We start from the raw sequence: 17,417 nt of genomic DNA on the forward strand, positions 1-17,417 counted from the left end.
CCGGAGTTTACCCAAACTTGTGTCAACTGAGTTGGTGATGTCATCCAACCATCTCATCTTCTGTGGTCCCCTTCTCCTCCTGCCCTCAATCTTTCTCAGCATCAGTGTCTTTTCAAATGAGTCAGCTCTTCACATCAGGTGGCCAAAGCATTGGAGTTTCAGCTTCAACATCAGTCTTTCCAATGAACACTCAGGTCTGATCTCGTTTAGAATGGACTGGTTGGATCCCCTTGCAGTGCAAGGGACTCTCGAGTCTCCTCCAACACCACAGTTCAAAATCTTCCATTCCTCAGTAGTCAGCTTTCTTCACAGTCCAACCCTCCCATCCATCCATGACCACTGGAAAAACCATAGCCTTGAGTAGACAGACCTCCTTTAGCAATGTAAATCTCTGCTTTTTAATATACCCTCTAGGTTGGTAATAACTTATCTTCCAAGGAGTAATTGTCTTTTAATTTCATGGCTACAGTCACCATCTGTAGTGATTTTGGAGCCCCCACAATAAAGTCAGCCACTCTTTCCCCATCTATTTGCCATGAAGTGATCTGACCCGATGCCATGATCTTAGTTTTCTGAATGTTGAACTTTAAGCCAACATTTTCATTCTCCTCTTTCACTTTCATCAGGAGGCTCTTTAGTTCTTCTTCACTTTCTGCCATAAGGGTTGTGCCACCTGCTTTGCTGATATTTCTCCCGGCAATCTTGAATCTAGCTTGTGCTTCATCCAGCCCGATATTTCTCATGATGTACTCTGCATAGAAGTTAAATAAGCAATTTTTATAGCCTTGACAATATATAGCCTTGATATGCTCCTCTCCCTATTTGGAACCTGTCTGTTGTTCCATGTCTGGTTCTGACTGTTGTTTCTTGACCTGCATACAGATTTCTCAAGAGGCAGGTCAGGTGGTCTGGTATTCCTATCTTTTGGGAATTTTCCACTGTTTATTGTGACCCACACAGTCAAAGGATTTGGCATAATCTGTAAAGCAGAAATTGATATTCTTTCTGGAACTCTCTTGCTTTTTCAATGATCCAGTGGATGTTGACAATTTGATCTCTGGTTTCTCTGCCTTTTCTAAAACCAGCTTGAAGATCTGGAAGTTTACCGTTCACGTATTGGTCAAGCCTGGCTTGGAGAATTTTGGGCATTACTTTGCCAGCGTGTGAGATGAGTGCAATTGTGCAGTAGTTTGAGCATTCTTTGGCATTGGAATGAAAACTGACCTTTTCCTGTCCTGTGGCCACTGCTGAGCTTTCCAAATTTCCTGACAGATTGAGTGCAGCACTTTCACAGCATCATCTTTTAGGATCTGAAATAGCTCCACTGGAATTCCATCACCTCTACTAGCTTTGTTTGTAGAGATGTCTCCTAAGGCCCACTTGACTTCACATTCCAGGATGTCTGGCTCTAGATGTGTGATCACACCATCATGACTGTCTGGTCCATGAAGATCTTTTTTGTACAGTTCTGCTGTGTTTTCTTGCCACCCCTTCTTAACATCTTCTGCTTATGTTAGATCCATATCATTAATGTCCTTTACTGAGCCCATCTTTGCATGAAATGTTCTCATAAGCATAAGTTTTAAGGTTGCTATTGCAGGGAATGGCCACAAGGCGTCAGGACTTTTTCATGCCCAGTTTTGATTGCCTTGAATGTGAAAACTCAAGTTTTAACTCAAGACTGTAATTCAATATGGAATGTACCTGAAGAAACACACAAAAGCTTGTGTGTTCTTTCTGAACATTTTTATTTATTTATTTTAATAATTTTTTTTTAGTTTACTGGCAGATCTATGTGGCCTGTGGGGTTTTTAGTTCCCCGACCAAGTGTCGAATCCTCACCCCCTGCATTTGAAACACAGGATCTTAACCACTGGACTGCCGGGATGTCCCCCTAAGCTTTGTTTTTTTAAAGTAACCTTTATTTCATATTGTAGTAACATTGACATACCATGTGTTGTTGGTGGCAGGTGAACCAAATGTATTTTCTATTTTGTTGCTGTTCAGTTGCTGAGTCAGGTCTTTTTGTAGGAGCGTTTCCTTTTCTACAGGCCCTGTTATACTGCTAAGACATCTATTTGTATAAACATAAGTGTACATAAATGTAAATATCTAGGTACATAGATATGTAAATTTCCAGAGAGAAATATAAATGTCTAGGTACATAGATATACAAATGTCTATATGCATAGAAATATACATTCTAGGTACATAGATGTATAAATACCTAGCTTCATAGAGACATAAGTATCTATATGCATAGGCATATAAATATGTATGTAGATATAGACATAACTTTCTATGTATATGCAGATATAAGTATCTATTATAGATACATATAGGCATAGATATCTATATACATAGACTTGTAAATATCTGTATACTCGGAGGAGGGTTACACAGTGGACAATGAAGGAGACCACCTTATAGACAAAGTAAATGATACAGATAGTGGCACTTATAAGAGCATACTAGGAGAGAGAAACATAAACCATTTCAAACAAAGAGAACACAGCTAAGCAAGATGCATGTGACTAGTTTTAATCTAATGGCAATAAACCAACAAGTCCACAGGGGGTCAGTAGCTGATGGCAAAGTCTGGAAGGGTGAGATAGTGAAAACAAATTAAGTGTTTCATCTTTGTTTACAAAGCATACCTTATAAATTTTTGGATTCATACTTGTTACCTCCTTAAGTATGTATCACCTATATCCTCCTATGCCCACAACCAAACTGTTTCAACTCAAATCAAGCATAACTCCAACTTGATGCAACTCTCATTAGTCAATTGTTGCAATTTCATGAAAAAGACACAGTGTGATTCTTTTGTATAGACCAGTAATGGTTAGGATTTCTGTCTTATTTTATTTTATTTTTTTTAGTGTCCTTAGAGATCATTTAAAATTTCAACACTTCTTGCTTCACCTTGTTCTGATTCAATTTATATTGGAAAAGTTATGGAAAGTGTGTTTAATATAATCTGAACTCACCAAGTATCTATTGTTTGGTGTACATAAAGATCTGAGAAGTAGACTTCGATGGATGTTAAAATAAATATTGTGGATATAGAACATAATTAAGATTGCAAGAGTCATTTGACCAGAGAGCAATCACAATGGATCCACTTCATCTCCCACTCCCATGGGGACAAGTTTATCTTGGTAATAATATCAGCAACTGAAGAGTTAAATTGTTGAAACGTTGTTGCTGAAAGATAAGACGGTGGAATTCTTGGTCTCCAGAGGAGATGAATTCAAGCCAGGGCCAGAGAAGAGGCTGGGTAGCTCAGAGCTTTTGTGTAATAAAGTTTTATTAAAGTGTAAAGGAGAGAGAGAAAGCTTCTGACATAGGCATCAGAAGGGGGCAAATAGTACCCCCCTCCTTGTCTTTAGCTGTATGTTATATAGTCACTCAGTCTGTTAATGAAAAGAAAGTAGTGTCATAAAATTTAGAGTGGCACCAGATATTTCATCCCTGGCCATAAAAAGATTGACTTGAATCTTGTAGAAGGGCAGAATACTAACAAATAATTTTGTTTACATAGATTAGGGGAATAATACCTGAGTAAGTAGGTTGGGCCATTTGCCTGAACCAACTTGGAGATAGAATCTGGGATACATTAACATAGCTTAAGACAACATTTCCATAAGAAAAACCAACGTATTGGTTAACTCAAGGTTTGAGAGTAGTTAGTTTCAGGTGAAACCAGGTGTCATGGCAACACAGTATTTTAAGAGAAATCTCCTTTTAAATTTGTATAGAGAAGCAAAATATCACTGTTTTTTTTTTTCCTCCTGCCGCTTAAGAGAGATAAAAATGTCTGGAACTTGCAGCCTCTTTCCTCCATTTGGAGACCCCTGGCCTTCCTGCCTGTTACCCTCTCAGTGTTACCACTGTGAAAAATGATTATGAAAAGAAACCTATGGAATGTTTTCATAGATAGGATGCAACTTTCCAAGAGGCTTTAAATTTCAGGTGAATGTTTTATTATGTGAAATCTTGAGTGGATTACAGACTCTGTAAGTTTTACAGACTGTTCAAAGTTACATTCTGTTCCATCCCGGAATGAATGCATTACCTTTTGGTTCATGCACTTGTGACAGACTTAATCAGCTTAGAGACAATCTGTGTTGGAGAGTGTTCTAAACCAATGTGTGCGTACCAGCCGCAGGTCTGACAAGAAACATTTACTCTCATGTTGTTGTAGTTGCTGTTCAGTGGCTAAGTTGCCTCTGACTCTTTGTGACCCCATGGACTGCAGCACGCCAGGAATCCCTGTCCGTCGCCAACTCCTGAAGCTTGCTCAAATTCATGACAGTTGAATCAGTGATGCCATCCAACCATCTCTTCCTCAGTCATCACCTTCTCCATTTCCTTAAACCTTTCCCAGCATCAGGATCTTTTCCAGTGGGTCGGCTCTTTGCATCAGGCGGCCAAAGGATTGGAGCTTTGGTTTCAGCGTCAGTCCTTCCTATGAATGTTCAGGACTGACTTCCTTTAGGATTGACTGGTTTGATCTCCTCACAGACCCAGGGACTCTCAAGAGTCTTCTCTAGCACCACAGTTCAAAAGCATTAGTTCTTCAGTGCTCTGCCTTCTTTGTGGTCCTACTCTCACGTCCGTGCATGACTACTGCAAAAACCAGTAGCTTTTTCTCTCACATATGGGATATCAGATTTGTGTTTACATATTGCCTGCCATATTTAAGCTCTTGGTTCATATTCTTGTACCCATGTAGTGTTGTATTTCAATCCAGTTTGAAACAGAGCTTTGTTTGAAGAACGTTTTGCCCACCAGCAGCGTTCTATTCTCACCAGCACCTCTTACCTTGGTGTGACATCAGAAACTCTTACATGTGATATGAATATCAATTTCATCTTAGCAGAGTTTAAACAGAGAAGTGACAAAGTCAGGGTGCCTATTTTATCAGGTTTCTCCAGGCAGAAAATTGAAGCTTGATGTGGTTCAGTTTCTCAGTCGTGTCCAACGCTTTGCAACCCCATAGACTGAAGCTGGGCTTCCCTCTCCTTCACCATCTACCAGAGTGTGCTCAAATTCATGTTCATTATGTTCGTGATGCTATCCAAACATCTTGTCCTCTGTCATCCCCTTCTCCTCCTGCCCTCAGTCTTTGAAATTGAAACTCTTAGAAGGCAGAGTTCATACAGCTTATGGGCTACTTGACTCAATTTTTTTTTTTGCAAGAATTTTCTTATGTATTTTTTTAAGTATGACCTTTCATTCATATAATAGCAAATAACAGAATTAGAAGAAACCAATCTGAAACAATGATTGTTTCTACCCTGACAATGTGAACACAAAGGAACCATAATGAACACTTTGACTTTTCAATCCTGCCTGCACTGATTATGTTTCGAAAAGACTGCTTGCTTTCTGCAATGAGAATATTGACACCGACCATGTTCTGTGTGATCGAGGACGTGGAGACCTGGGTGCGGACTGGGTTTGGCCTCTGACCTGGAACACTCCGTGCCTGTGTCTGAATGTCAGTGCTCAGAGGTCTGGGGTCTGGAGCTGAGGTGGGCCTCTCTGGGTAATGTGTCCTGCTCTGAGAGGGGTTCCATGGCCCTCCCAGGGGTCAGTGCTTCAGTAGGGGTCGTAGTCTTTCCTCCTGCCAGGCTCACCTGCCCTGAGGCTCATGGAGACTCCTCAGGTGGGCTACTTGGTAATTATTCCAGTTTTTCAGCGCATTCAGTTTGAGTAGGGAGGCAGGTTCACCTGGCTCATTGATTCCTGGGTACAAGGATCAGGCAAAAACCAACAGGCAGCAGGTGAGGTTGCTATGTGATCACCTTCCCGTCGGCCGTCCCGCCTCAGCAGACACCCGACCTGCCCCTTGTCTTCTAGCCCCACGCCTGGTGTGTTTTCTCAACACCTCAGTGGGAAAACAAAGAACGGAGCCTGCTGGAACCAAGGCAGTGTGTTCAACATTATCGTGACAGCTGTCAAAAGAGTTACTAATAGACAGAACCAAAGGGCAGGAGAAGAGGACTTCTCTGGGACGAGAGAAGCTTTCAGGAACTCAGGAGTTTCCAGGAACCCACTCGTTTCCGCCTTTGGGGCCCAGCCATCAGGGACCTGGTGTCCTAACCAAGAGTCATGCAGCCCCAGATGCAGAGTTTGGGGACCATGTGGGTCTCACCCCATCCACACGGGTCGGGATCCTGTGCCCAGAGACCCCGTGTCTGCTCTTCACCTCTGTGTGTCTTGCCCCTTGGAGATCCCCAACATCTGAATTGAGGGTGTTGCCCTGATTAACCTGTGGTCTTTCTTCTCTTCATCTTGGGACATTCACATGAGGTCAGGCACCTTTGAATGGGTTGCTGCTCTGTGTTCTGCTGGGTGAAATCCTTTGGCGGTGTCATATTAACATCATAGTGTATCACAGACCTAATCTGTAGGGTCGCCACTGTCTAGGGACCCCTATATGGATTTTCTGTAATTTAATTTTCATTTTCTGTTGGAGTCAGGTTGATTCCCATTGTTTTACTAGTTTTAGCTGTACAGGAACTTAGTTTGATTTTACATAGAAGTGAATCTATTCTTTTTCCATTTTTCTCCTCATATAGATTATTACAGTCTCTCTAGTAGAGTCCCCTGTTTTTTTCACTAGGTCCTATTTACTTATCAATTTGTTAGATCTTAGTGTGTATATAAACCCTAAACTCTTTATCCCTTCTTTCCTTCTTTTGATACTCATAATTTTATTTTCACAGGCTGTGAAGACAGTTTTGTACATTAGGTCATTGGTATGAATTTATAGATTGTGCCCGTAAGTGATATCTCATGATATTTGTCTTTCTATCTCTGAGTTTCCTCACTTGGGGTGATGATTTCTTCGTACACCATACTGCTGACAGCATCCTTGTTTCACTCTGTTTTACGGTTGAATGGTGTTCGAGTTATAGATGTACTGCCTTGTCTTCAGTTTTCTTCCACTGGGCCTTTTGCTGGATTTCGTGTCTTGCCTATTGAAGGAGTGCTGCCCTGAAAATCAAGGTGCACGTGCCATTTTGAATGGTGATTTTCTGTGGGCCACGCTTCCCTGATAGCTCAGTAGGTAAAGAATCCGCCTGCAATGCAGGAGACCCCAGTTCAATTCCTGGGACAGGACGATCCGCTGGAGAATGGATGGGCTACCCACTCCAGTATTCTTGGGCTTGCTTTGTGGCTCAGCTGGTAAAGAATCTGCCTGCAATGTGGGAGACCTGGACTTGATCCCTGGGTTGGGGAGATCCCCTGGAGAAGGGAAAGGCTACCCACTCCAGTGTTCTGGCCTAGACAATTCCATGGACCGTATAGTCCATAGTGTTGCAAAGTGTTGAACACGACTGAGTGACTTTCACTTCACATTCTCTGGACCTAGGCCCATGAGTGGGAGTGCAGGGTCATAGGATACCTCTATGTCTTGTATTTCTTGGAAGCTCCATGCTGTTTTCCATAGTGCCTTCACCATTTACATTCCCAAAATGATTGTAGGAGGATTTCATTTTCCGTATATTCTTTGCAGGTGTTTTATTTTATTTATTTGTTTAGTCTTTATTCTTTGTAGATCATTTTGATGATGGCCACTGTGACCAGCGTGAGGTGATACCTTATTGTAGTTTTGATTGACATTGATTTAATAATTATTGGTGTGGAGTATCTTTCTGTTTGCTTTTATTACTTTATACTTTGTGAGTACAGTTTATCTCTTGAAACTGGCCTCTTGAAACTTGATAGAACTTGATAGAAACTTGATAGAAAAATGTTCGATGCTATCAAGAGCAATATGGCATAGGAACCTTGAATGTTAAGTCCATGAATCAAGGCAAATTGGAAGTGGTCAAACAGGAGATGACAAGAGTGAACATCGACATTCTAGGAATCAGCAAATTAAGGTGGACTGGAATGGGTGAATTGAACACAGATGACCATTATATCTACTACTGTGGGCAGGAATCCCTTCGAAGAAGTGGAGTAGCCATCATAGTCAACAAACGAGTCTGAGATGCAGTCATTGGATGCAGTCTCAAAAACAACAGAATGATCCCTGTTCGTTTCCAAGGCAAACAATTCAATGCCAGAGTAATCCAAGTCTATGGCCCAACCAGTAATGCTGAAGAAGCTGAAGTTGAACAGTTCTATGAAGACATACAAGACCTTCTAGAACTAACACCCAAAAAACATGTCCTTTTCATTAAAGGGGACTGGAATGCAAAAGTGGGAAGTCAAGAAACACCTGGAGTAACAGGCAAATTTGGCCTTAGAGTACAGAATGAAGCAGGACAAAGGCTAATAGAGTTCTGCCAAGGAAATGCACTGGTCATAGCAAACACCCTCTTCCAACAACACAAGAGAAGACTCCACACATGGACATTAACAGATGGATGACACCGAAATCAGGTTGATTATATTATTTGCAGCCAAAGATGGAGAACCTCATACAGTCAGCAAAAACAAGACCAGGAGCCAACTATGGTTCAGATCATGAACTCCTTATTGCCAAATTCAGAGTGAAATGGAAGAAAATAGGGAAAACCACTAGATAATTCAGGTATGACCTAAATCAAATCCCTTATGACTAACAGTGGAAGAGAGAAATAGATTTATGGGACTAGACCTGATAGAGTGCCTGATGAACTATGGATGGAGGTTCATGGCATTGTAGAGGAGACAGAAATCAAGACCATCCCCAAAAATACAGAAAAGAAAAAGAAATACAAAAAATCAAAATGGCTGTCTGAGAAGGCCTTACAAATAGCTGTAAAAGAGGAGAGTGAAAAGCAAAGGAGAAAAGGAAAGATATCCCCATCTGAATGCAGAGTTCCAAAGAAGAGCAAGAAGAGATAAGAAGGCCTTCTTCAGTGATCAGTGCAAAAAAAAAAGGAGGAAAACAATAGAATGGGAAAAACTAGAGATCTCTTCAAGAAAATTAGAGATACCAAGGGAATATTTTACACAAAGATGGGCTCAATAAAGGACAGAAATGGTAGGGACTTAACAGAAGCAGAAGTTATTAAGAAGAGGTGGCAAGAATACACAGAAGAACTGTGCCCAAAAGATCTTCATGACCCAGATAATCATGATAGTGTGATCACTCACCTAGAGCCAGACATCCTGGAATGAGAAATCAAGTGGGCCTTAGGAAGCATCACTATGAACAAAGCTAGTGGAGGTAATGGAATTCCAGTTGAGCTATTTCAAATCCTAAAAGATGATGCTGTGAAAGTGCTGCACTCAATATGCCAGCAAATCTGGAATACTCAGTAGTGGCCACAGGACTGGAAAGGTCAGTTTTCATTCCAATCCCAAAGAAAGGCAATGTCAAAGAATGCTCAAACCACCCCACAATGCACTCACCTTACACGCTAGTAAAGTGATGCTTAAAATTCTCCAAGCTAGGCTTCAGCAAGACATGAACTGTGAACTTCCAGATGTTCAAGCTGGATTTAGAAAAGGCAGAGGAACCAGAGATCCAATTGCCAACGTCCGCTGGATCATTAAAAAAGCAAGAGAGTTCCAGAGAAAGATCTATTTCTGTTTTATTGAGTATGCCAAAGCCCTTGACTGTGTGGGTCACAATAAACTGTGGAAAATTCTGAAAGAGATGGGAATACCAGGCCATCTGACCTGTCCCTTGAGAAACCTGTATGCAGGTCAGGAAGCAAGAGTTAGAACTGGACATAGAACAACATACTGGTTCCAAATAGAAAAAAGAGTACATCAAGGCTGTATATTATCACCCTGCTTTTTTAACTTGTCTGTGGAGTACATCATAAGAAACGCTGGGCTGGAGGAAGCACAAGCTGGAATCAAGATTGCTGGGAGCAATATAAATAACCTCAGATATGAAGATGACACCACCCTTATGGGAGAATGAGAAGAACTAAAGAGCCTCTTGATGAAAGTGAAAGATAAGAGTGAAAATATTGGCTTAAAGCTTAACATTCAGAAAACTAAGATCATGGCATCCAGTCCCATCATTTCATGTTAAATAGATGGGGAAAGAGTAAAAACTGTGGTTGACTTTATTTTTGGGGGCTCCAAAATCACTGCAGATGGTGATTGCTGGCATGAAATTAAAAGACACTTGTTCCTTGGAAGGAACGTTATGAGCAATCTAGACAGCATATTAAAAAGCAGAGACATTACATTGTCAACAAAGGTCTGTCTAGTCAGGTGTATTTTTTTTCCAGTGGTCATGCACGGATGTGAGTATTGGACTATAAAGCAAACTGAGCACAGAAGAATTGATGCTTTTGAACTGTGGTGTTGGAGAAGACGCTTGAGAGTCCCTTGGACTGTAAGGAGATCCAACCAGTCCATCCTAATGGAGATGAGTCCTGGATGTTCATTGGAAGGACTGATGATGAAGCTGAAACTCCAATACTTTGGCCACCTGATGCAAAGAGCTGACTTATTTGAAAAGACACTGATGCTGGGAGGGATTGAGGGCAGGAGGATAAGGGGACGACAGAGGATGAGATGGTTGGATGGCATCACCGACTTGGTGGTCATGGGTTTGGGTGGACTCCGGGAGTTGCTGCTGGACTGGGAGGCGTGGTTTGCTGAGGTTCACAGGGTCGCAAAGCATCAGAAATGACTGAGCGACTGAACTGAACTGAATTAGTGTTAGAAAAATTGTTTGATATAGGTGCCCTGGGATCGCATCTAATTTTCGTCCTAGAGAAGGCACAGCTCATGAGTGTAGCACATCTTCTGTGGAAATTGACATTTGTTTAACTATCGCTATAGGTAAAACAACCCAATCATCTACTTCCAAATACCCTGGCTTTAACTCTGCTGTTGAATTATATAGGAGTCAAAATTCAAGTCTTCATAATCTGTATATTCACAGCTTCAATATCTTTGGTGAGTGATAGTTTATACCATAAGGCATGAAGTGTTAATTTTGCCTATTATATATAAAATCTATAGGGATAGAAAGGCAATTAAGATGAAAATAACAGCTGGTAAGATTGTTCGGATAGTCCACTTCTTGTGTGTCTATAGTGCTAGTGTGTGTGAGGTTTGTTGTCAGAATAAGTGAGATAATATAAACTGCTAGTGAGCTGATTAAGAAAACAGTTACTAATGTGTTATCATGAAGTGTAAGAAATCTTCTGTGACGGCTGGTGTTGCATCATGAAAGTCTAGTTGTAGAGGATATGCCATTGATATATACAGATTTTTCACCTATTTAATTTAACTTCAACAAAGTGATATAATATTTTACTAATATCTCCTAAATAGAGAAAGAAATCATGGTTATGATTTTGACTTGAAATCAGTAGTCGGGGGATCGATTACTTCCTTATTTATTTTAAAATGATGTGCATAGTTTCATTGAGTGTGTGATATGGTTGGTGTACTGTTAAGAGCTCGTCTTGATGCAAATGCTTCTCAGGTAATAAGAATTATTGGTATTACTGTGGTTAAAGAAATCAATGGGCCTATAGATGAAATAGTATTTCATACTGTGTATGCATCTGGGTACTCAGAATATTGTTGTGGTATTCCAAACAGGCCTAGATAGTGTTTTTGAGAAAGGTTATGTTAACATCTACAAATACATTTATGAAGTGAATTTTTGCTCATGTCAAATTGAGTATAGCCTGAGAATAATGAGATTCAGTGCAGAAAGCCCCCTATAATAGCAAATCTCCCACTGAAAGTACATAATGCAACTATGTAACTACATAGTGTATATCATGAAGAAAATATCTGAAGATGAATTAGCCAGAAAAATTCCTGTTAACCCTCTGACTGGTAAAAGAAATACAAAACCTAGGACTAACATTATAGCTGGGGATCATTTAATGTTACTGTCATGAGGCATTGCTAATCAACTGAACATTTTTACTCTTGTTGGCCTGGTAATAATTATTGTGGCTGATGTGAAATAGGCTTATGTGTCAACATACATACTTACTGTGAATATATGATGTTTTCATACAATAAATCCCAAGAATCCAGTTGACACTATAGCTCAGACCATTCCCATGCACTTGAAAGTTTCTTTTCCCCTAAGTAATAGGTTACAATATGTGAAATCATCCTAAATCCTGGCAAAATCAAAAGATATGCTTCATGTGTCTGAAAAAGAAGATCAATGTTGATACAGTATTGGGTCCTCTCCTCCTTCAGGATCAAAGGAAGCTGTATTTAGATTTCAGTCTGTTAATAGCATGGTAAAAATACCAGCTGCCAATACAGGTAGTGATAGTAATATGGCTGTGATTAGGACTAATTACATGAATAACAGTGTTTGATATTGGGATATGGCAGGGGTTTATATTAATAGTTGCAGTCATAAAGTTGATAACACCTCTAGATAGAAGAAACACCTGTTAGGTGTAGAGAAAAAACAGTAAAGTCTACTTAAGCTCCAGCATGAGCTAGATTTCTGGCTAAAGGTGTAGACAGCTCAGCCTGTGCCAGTGCCTGCTTCAACTCTTGGTGATGCAAGCAGTAAGAGGAAAGAGGGAGGGAAAAGTCAGAAGCTTATTTATTCAGGGAAAACTATGTCTTTAACTCCAGCTATTAGGGAAACTAATCAGTTACCAAAGCCTCCAATCATAATAGGTAGCACTATAATGAAAATTATTACAAATGCATGAGCTGTTACAATTACATTATACATTTGGGCATCTCCAAGTCGAGTTCCAGGTTGGCCCAACCCAGCACAGATTAACAACCTTAGGGCCGTGCCTACTGTTGCCAGCCAAAATCTTGGCCTTCTTTGCCCACTGACGCTGAACGAAAAATATGGAGACCGGGTTTGGAGGAAATAGAAAGATGGCTTTTATTCTTAGCTGGCAGAGAGGAGAAACGCAGTAGGCTTATGCCTCGAGAGCTGTGCCCTGCCCCCCATGAGGAATCTAGGGGCTTACAGAAGGCAAGAGCTCACAGTCAGGAATCAGTGATGAGGAGCAAAGGGAATAGGATCTTGATTTCTTCCTTTTGCATTGTTTCAAAGACAGTAGGAGACTGACGTCTATAACCCCGTAATTGAGTCTGGCATTCGGTGAGCCTGTGGCCTTCTTTCTGACACGTAACTACAAGGGGAAGAGTGTTCTGAGGGTAAACAGCAGATAGGGGATATATTTAGCGCAGAGTCAAAGGAAAATAGGTGCCAAGTGTAGCTTCTGCAGAGTTTAGGGACAGAAAAGCAAACTTAGTCACAGACGTTCAGCGTGAGGTGCAGTAAGAAAAGCTAGGAATGTCCAGGCCTGCTCACTCTTCTCTTTATCTTCTTTGCTGTCAGAAAAGAAAGGAGAAAAACTCATTCCTCCTTTTCCCCTTTCACTGCAACACTGCCTTCCCGGCTCACGCACCAAATAGTAAGTATATAGTACCGATATCTTTACGGTTAATTGAAAATAATAGGCAGTTAGTGAACATAGGCAGAATGGCTGAGGAGGCTTTAGACTGTAAACCTGAAGACAGGGGTTTAATCCACTTTTTCGTTTTACTAAGTCCTGTAGAATGTTTCACGTTCAGTTGCAAATTCAAAGAAACCAGTTCAATTTGCTGGGGCTTATACCGCTTTTTCTTTTTTCTTTCTTTTCTTTTTTCCTTTTGCAATAGAAGTAGGTTGAAGTCAGTTGACCAGGGTATTTAGTTGTTAACTAAGAGTTCATGGGGTTATAGCCCACCAATCTAGAGAGGGTTCAGCTTGAGGTGGCTGGTTTGCATTCAATTGATGTAAGATATAATCTTGCAAACCTTATGAACAGGAATTAAGTAAATAATACTTGCTTAGGGCTTTGAAGTATAAGGAACATCCCTGTAGTACAGGAATTTTCCTGTAGTTGATGCAATAAAGAATTTGCTTGCAATGCAGGAGACCTGGGTTCCATCCATGGATCGGGAAGATCCCCTGGAGAAGGCAATGGCAATCTACTCCAGGATTCTTGCCTGGAGAATCCCATGGACAGAGGATTCTGGTGGGCTACAGTCTGTGGGATCGCAAAGAGTTGGACATGACTGAGCGGCTAAGCCCACAGCACACAGGTCATTGAAGGCTCTTGGTCTAGTTAACCTAAATTCCTATTCCAGTACTGAGAGTTTGTGTTATGGGTGGAAATATTGTGGCTATTACAGTTATTGTGGATAGGAGTGTTATTTGTTTCATAGTGTAGAATCGTCATGTTTTCTCTGTTATTTGCGGAGAGGAATAAGGTTAGTGCCGTGGAGTTTTTAACATGCTGTCTAGGTTAGTCATAACTTTTCTTCCAAGGAGCAAGCCTATTTTAATTTCATGACTGCAGTCCCCATCTGCAGTGATTTTCAGTTCAGCTCAGTTTAGTTGCTCAGTCATGTCTGACTCTTTGCGACCCCATGAAGCGCAGCACACCAGGCCGCCCTGTCCATCACCAACTCCCGGAGTTTACCCAAACCCATGTCCATTGAGTTGGTGATGCCACCCAACCATCTCATAATCTGTCATCCCCTTCTCCTCCAGCCCTCAATCTTTCCCAGCATCAGGGTCTTTTCAAACGAGTCAGCTCTTCACATTAGGTGGCCAAAGTATTGGAGCTTCAGCTTCATCATCAGTCCTTCCAAGGAACACTCAGGGTTGATCACCTTTAGGATGGACTGGTTGCATCTCCTTGCAGTCCAAGGGACTCTCAAGAGTCTTCTCCGACACCACTGTTCAAAGGCATCCATTCTTCGGTTCTCACCGTTCTTTATAGTCCAAGTCTCACAACCATACATGACTACTGGAAAAACCATAGCCTTGACTAGACAGACCTTTGTTGGCAAAGTAATGACACTGCTTTTTAATATGCTGTCTAGGTGTGTCATAGTTTTTTTCCCAAATAGTAAGCATCTTTTAATTTCATGGCTGCAGTCACCATCTGTAGTGATTTTGGAGCCCCCCAAAATAGTCTGTCACTGTTTCCATTGTTTCCCCATCTATTTGCCATGAAGTGATGGGACCAGGTGCCATGATCTTAGTTTTCTGAATGTTGAGTTTTAAGCCAACCACTAGACCATTCAGGTATGACTCAAACCAAAACCCTTATGACTATATAGTGGAAGTGACAAATAGATTCAAGGGGCTATATCTGCTAGACAGAGTGCCTGAATAACTCTGGATGTGGCTTTGTGTCATTGTACAGGAGGCAGTGATCAAGACCATCCCCAAGAAAAAGAAATGCCAAAAGGCAAAATGGATGTCTGAGGAGGCCTTACAAATAGCTCTGAAATGAAGAGAAGTGAAAGGCAAAGAGAAAAAGAAAGATATACCCATTTGAATGCAGAGTTCCAAAGAAGAGCCAGGAGAGGTTAGAAAGCCTTTCTCAGTGATCAGTGCAAAGAAATAGAGGAAAACAATAGTATGGGAAAGATTAGAGATCTCTTCAAGAAAATTAGAGATCCCAAGGGAACATTTCATGCAAGATGGGCACAATAAAGGACAGGAATTGTAGGTACCTAACTGAAGCAGAAAATATTAAGAACAGATGGCAAGAATACACAGAAGAACTGTACAAAAAAGATCTTTGTGACCGAGATAATCACGATGGTGTGATAATCACGATGGTGTGATCACTCACCTAGAGCCAGACATCCTGGAATGTGAAATCAAGTGGGCCATAGGAAGCATCACTATGAATAAAGCTAGTGAAGGTGATGAAATTCCAGTTGAGCTATTTCAAATCTTAAAAGATGATGCTGTGAAAGTGCTGCACTCAATGTAACAGCCAATTTATAAAGCTTATGAGTGGCCAACAGACTGGAAAAGTTCAGTTTTCATTCCAATCTCAAAGAAAGACAATGCCAAAGAATGCTCAAACTACGGTACAGCTGCACTCATCCACATGCTGGCAAAGTAATGCTCAAAATTCTCCAAGCCCGGCTTCAAGAGAGCATGAACCATGAACTTCCAGATGTTCAAGCTGGATTTAGAAAAGGCAGAGGAACCAGAGATGAAATTGCCAACAACCATTGGATCATCAAAAAAGCAAGATAATTTCAGAAAAACATTTACTTCTGCTTTATTGACTATGCCAAAATTTTGACTATGTGGATTACAAGAAAGTGTGGAAAATTCTTCAAGAGATGGGAATACCAGACCACCTGACCTGCCTCCTGAGAAATATGTATGCAGGTGAGGAAGCAATAGTTATAACTGGACATGGAATAACAGACTGGTTCCAAATAGGAAAAGCAGTACGTCAAGGCTGTATATTGTCACAGTGGTTATTTAACTTATATGCAGAGTGCATCATGAGAAATGCTGGACTGGATGAAGCACAAGCTGGAATTGAGATTGTTGGGAGAAATATCAATAACCTCAAATATGCAGATGACACCACCCTTATGGCAGAAAGTGAAGAGGAACTAAAGAACCTCTTGATGAAAGTGAAAGAGGAGAGTGAAAAAGTTGGCTTAAAAGTCAGCATTCAGAAAATTAAGGTCATGGCATCTGGTCCCATCACTTCATGGCAAGTAGATGGGGAAACAGTGGCTGACTTTGTATTTTTGGGCTCCAAAATCACTGCAGATGGTGAGTGTATCCGTGAAATTCAAAGACGCTTGCTCCTTGGAAGAAAAGAAAGAAAAGAAAAGAAGAGAAGAATACCTAGACAGCATATTAAAAAGCAGAGACATTACTTTGCTTACAAAGGTCCGTATAGTCAAAACTATGGTTTTTCATGTATGTATGGGTGTGCGAGTTGGACTATAGAGTAGTCATGTATGGATGTAAGAATTGGACTATAAAGAAAGCTGAGAGCTGAAGAATTGATGCTTTTGAACTGTAGTGTTGGAGAAGACTCTTGAGGGTCCCTCGGACAGTAGAGAGATCCAGCCAGTCCATCCCAAAGGAAATCAGTCCTGAATATCCATTGGAAGGACTGATGCTAAAGCTTAACCTCCAATAATTTGGCCACCTGATGTGAGGAACTGACTCATTGGAAAAGACCCTGATGCAGGGAATGATTGAAGGTGGGAGGAGAAGGGGCGACAGAGGATGAGAGTGTTAGATGACATCACTGACTCCATGGGCATGAGTTTGAGTAAACTTCAAGAGTTGGTAGTGGACAGGGAGGCCTGGTTTGCTGCAGTCCATGGGATCACAAAGAGTCATACATGACTGAACGACTCAACTGATGATTTGGGTAGAGGAATTCATATGGTTAAAGCTAGGCTCAAGGCAAAGATAGGTTCAAGGATAAGTGCAGAACCTGAGGATGTGACTGGTCATAGGGTTTCTTTAATAAATAGTTTGACTGTATCGCCAATAGTTTGGAGTAGGCTGTATGGCCCTACAACATTTGGGTCTTCTCAGAATTGTGTATAGCCTAGAACTTTTCATTCTACTAGTGTTAAGAATGCTACAGCTAGGAGGATGGGCATAATAACTATTAGAATATTATGAACAGTTTGTTAAGGATAGGACTTAA

This window comes from Muntiacus reevesi, chromosome 2 (genome assembly GCF_963930625.1).
Source record: "Muntiacus reevesi chromosome 2, mMunRee1.1, whole genome shotgun sequence".
NCBI classification, from domain to species: domain Eukaryota; kingdom Metazoa; phylum Chordata; class Mammalia; order Artiodactyla; family Cervidae; genus Muntiacus; species Muntiacus reevesi.